Genomic DNA, 5,135 nt, shown 5'->3' with positions numbered 1-5,135 from the left:
CGATCACCAACGACAAGGCCTCAACCGGATACGTGTCACAATGCCTGTTCGCCCTGAATGTTCGGCTGATCCGAGCAGCGGGGGTGTCAACCAGGACATCTACATCGCCCTTACAGGGTCATCACGGGCCGAGTGGACCGCAATGGGGTCGGCGTCTGTTCGCTAGACTCAGCTGGGTGTGTCCTGAGAATTAAACTGATTCAAGTCATTAAAGCGGCAATTTTTAATCTCTTAAGTATTATATGTCAATGTTTGTCGTTCCACGCAGCACTTAAAACATCATTTTGATCCACGTTTTATTATTTTGAAGTATTACGATTACACATAAAGAAATTTACCTCTTTTTTAGTAAATGTGTTCAGTTGTTCTTAATGTTGTTCTGAGTACTCGTTCATCGTATTCTTTGCCATGCGATATGAAACCGAAATATCATGACACGAGCATTTAATAGAAAGAGCAAAACGTTAAAAATATAAGTCACGAATAACAAAATGTTTATAGGTAAGCTTTGATTTCTTAATCGGGAACCCATCTACATTTGTATGAAACATCGTACGAAACATTTTATTTACGACTGAGGGGTATGGCAAATTTAGATACAACTGAATATGTAAGAAATATTTTAGATACGACTGAATGTATTTATCAAATGTAAGATAAGACAGATATACAGCATATTTAAGATACGACTAAATGTATACACACATTTAAGATACCACTGAATGTGTACCATAATTTTGTGGTAAGAATCGATGTTACAGTCACCAGTGGTTACCACTGCAATCACAAGCATAACCCTTCCCGATCCCAGAATGATATTAGGGTTCCAACCCTAACCATGAACGTGTGTATAAGGGCTGCATAATTGTTTTATGAGCTATGCTCGGAACCAGTCAGGGCGGTTTCTCGGATTCATCAATCAGTTTTAACATGTAACAAATCTATGAATGATTATTCTGGTTTAGGATGGTTGCACCAAGTGTAAGGTAAAAACAAACTGGGCAAGTATTAAAAGCTGATGCAGTTGAATGTGTCCGCAATGAAGCTATACATTATTGAGTTATTTCACGAAACAACTACGTTCATTGCATATGATGTATAGTCATCGAACATATTATGCAGGATGAGGGTATAAAATGAATGTACTTTAATTTAGGCAATATTTATTTGAGTCAATAACATACAGAAATGACGTTTTCAGTCAATTGTATACGTGCGACAGAATCGTAACATCAGATACGGAATGGTCCCAAAACGTCGCGAAAGAAACCAAAACATCCAAATTTTGCAGAATTCGATTTCGGTTACTGTTCCGGAGCTAAGTGCACGGCAGATGTCAGTGTTAGCGCATTCGACTTTGCTCCTCTATGGCCCTGGGTTTAAATTCTGGAGCCGGAAAACAAAGCATTCATCTTGTTTGTTCTGTTTGTTAAATTTCCATAAATGAGTCATCATTTATAGTTGTTTGGGGTAAATAAATGTAATATCATATTTCAAAAGAAACTCGTATACTCTAAAGGCAAACTTGTTTCCGAACGCATATGGAAAAAAGGCAATATATGTTTATTAATACCTGCCAAAATAAACATGTAATGTACATGCAGATTATATCGTTATGTCGAAAGCAATTGGTATAGCAAGTTACATTTAGAACATCGATATTACGCCCGCACTGGGACCATAATATAGCACAAACAGTGAACCGACACTTTTAAAATGGCGGTTTCGAAATCAATTATAATACTGATTTCACTTAGTTTTATAAAGCTGAGTGTTGTATGATATAAGGCGTCAAAATACTACACGCAAACATTGACATAATATCAGTACAATAATTGTAATATTAGTACAAACAATTTAACAAGCCTGTCTATATGTTGCGTCTTTGCCTGTCTTGAGGTGTATTGATTCTCGCTTACTATTGAGATAACTGAATGCCAATGTTGCGTTATATATTCAAACAAGCTATTGTGAATCATGTAAACTAACTGTAGTATGGCAATCATATATATGTATGTGTACACAATATGCTTAAACAGATATGTATATATGCACAGTACGGTAGACATGTTGATATAAATGGTTTTTATTTATTATATTTTTTAAACCTCAGATACAAAGCATGGTATTTTATAAGATTGTTTATACCTGTTTTATCTTATTATACCTTCCACAGTGTCTATAATTATGTCACGAACATGCTTCAAGTAAGGGCTCATTTACTACAGTTGAAAATACAGTTAATAAATAAACAAAGATTAATCGCCCAGCGCACGTTATTATTTGTTTGTTTACATGTCAGGATAGCAGAAGCTATGACAACCCAGCGCAATAACCCATCCAGAACAAGATACAAACAATCGTGAACAATACAAACTTTATTTACAATTTAAAAAAAAGTCAAAATGAAATTACTATATGAAAATAATAAAACAAAAAAATCTAATTTAATGGCCATTTCAAAGTCAAATATGAATGTAATAGTTAAACGGCAGATGAAGTAGACAAACTGAAGATAAAATAGTCGAACGGTAGATGTAGTGGTGGAGTGGTGTTGAGTGTACGACCCGAACTTATGTCCAGCCGTCAATAAACCGAGCCGGAAGTGAGCCCGGAAGTAATATGCTGCGAAAAAAACACCCTAAGAGCCTTTTCAAGCCCGGAAGTAGACTGCAGACAACCCGAGCTGTATCAAGCCCGAAGTAGACTGCAGACAACCCGAGCTGTATCAAGCCCGGAAGTAGACTGCAGACAACTTGAGCTGTATCAAGCCCAGAAGTACACTGCAGATAACCCGAACTGTATCAAGCCCGGAATACACTGCAGATAACCCGAACTGTATCATGCCCGGAAGTACACTGCAGATAATCCGAGCTGTATCAAGCCCGGAAGTAGACTGCAGACAACCCGAGCTGTATCAAGCCTGGAAGTACACTGCAGATAACCCGAGCTGTACCATGCCATACGATTCACCACATTGAAACGGCCAAATATCGTATGTTGCGGAAAGTTACTTCCCAGCTATTAGCAATTCTGTAAATGTCCGCTCATGTCAAATCGTCTGCCGATGTATACTTGTAATCACCCGGCAGCGTTTACCAAAGCGAGAAGTGCTTATTATAACCAAACATCGGAAAACTGAACACACACATAACTTGACAAATTTACAGCTTCGTACACATGAGCCCCATAATTTACATTAAATGACGAACAAATTGGTTGTGTCGTTTCAATTACTGGTTAAACACTGTTTATATTCTTTGATTGTTCTTTGTGAATGATAAAGGTTATGAAACATATGGTTGCTGCACATTTTATGCGAAAGCATGCAACTTCTTGACATTGTTTTTTTACACCCATTTGTCTTTATTTAGTAATACCATGAATTACTGATTACGACGTGAATGATATTTTAGCGGAGTGGTTGCAGAAATGAATACGTTAACTTGTTTGAATGTTACTCAATCATAGCTTTGGTTGCACTAATCTGTTTTAGTCAGTGTATTAGTCACTTCCCGTAGAACACCTTACGAGTTTTTTTTATTCCGCTTTAGTTAAATAACAAGTAAGTATTTGTAATTGAAAATAAATGTAACTCGTTTTATTTAGGCTGCTCTTGTCACTTCGTATGAGATTTTAGTTGTGTCGACGCACGTTAGCATGTCGACAAGTTAAACCTGAGTCAAACGTTGTGCCTCACTGAATGTTACCCACGCAAACCACACCAATTTACAATGCAAAATCGACATCATATCTAACAATTTGTACATTGCTCAGCTCAAATGCAATTGGTGGAAAAGGAACTAATAGGTTGAATAATTTATATTTACGTAATTTATGGAATGTTAAATAAAATATTTTAACTGTCACAACATTTTACCATAAATCCGACTGTGTTTACTTCAATTACATTCATCGTCGATAAAACAGGATATATATACGGATGAATGATACTGGAGCGTTCTTTTAAACCATAATGTTTTCGTCGGATAAATCAGATATAAACAAACACATCCGGTTAAAATAAAACTGATATTGCGTGCCTAGTTACATACAGACATTACTTAACTATATCTAAAATTTGATATATTTCACTGAATATCGTGTACCCCAAAATAACAACACCACCAATACGTATTCACTATTCAACAAATGCAGTTTGTAAACGCTTTAAATAATGGTATACATCCTCGCTTTTATTGAGTAAAATGCTCGTAATAATGTTTTATGAGTAGTATTGTTGATATAAATCTAAACACGCAAGAATGGATACAAATTCGCATTATTATTGCTGTTGCGACTTAACATGTATAAATTGTTACAAATATGTTTATGAGTCTGTCCAACATCCCACATTGTTGATATTGAAGTGATTTTGCGATTTAGGTATAATGTAAACCATATCACAGTAATCATCTCATACTTAACTTTTTGAAATGCATTAAGATCCTATACGAGCAAACAATTTTGTGAATCATATAAAATTGCTTTAGTATGTGAATCATTTCTCTGCACTTTTGTGTCTGGAGCCATATCTTTGAAAGCGCTCTGGCTGATTTCATTGAAACTTGGGTGTGAGTATATATAGATAAGAGGATGATTCAGGAAAATTGGCATTGTACACCATTTGTTAATGACGGAGTTATGGCCCTTTGTATATATTCTGTGTCAATGCAGCATGTGGGGGTAAACTTCATGTCTGTGACAAAGCTCTAGTTTGGCGGGGAAATATCAATTCAACAAATTTGCTTATTTATCTTACGATTGCTTTCATTTCTGTGTTTAAATCATCTTTAAGATTGTCTTTCAGGTGATGTGTCTGAAGCTAAGAAGACAAAACTCGACATAGAATCAAACGGTGACTGAACCGTCATCACTTTCGCAACTGTGCTTTGGAACTTTGGAGTAGACAGTAGTTTGGTGTAAAAGAGGGTTCCCTGGTCCAACGGCGAAGTGTGCATAATCACCCACAGGGCGTTGATAAATTAATATTTGCATCAATTATCTTTTCTTTATTGATATCTTGGAAAATTGTGAGAGTTATACGCATTGATCATGTTATTATTGTGTTTGGAATACCAAGAATTGTTAGTTCACCTTTAGGTAGTATCAGGGGTGTGATTTTTTCATCCTTT

The sequence above is a fragment of the Dreissena polymorpha genome, chromosome 3, assembly GCF_020536995.1.
Source record: "Dreissena polymorpha isolate Duluth1 chromosome 3, UMN_Dpol_1.0, whole genome shotgun sequence".
In the NCBI taxonomy this organism is placed as follows: Eukaryota; Metazoa; Mollusca; class Bivalvia; order Myida; family Dreissenidae; genus Dreissena; species Dreissena polymorpha.
Note: the sequence above shows the minus strand (reverse complement) of the source record.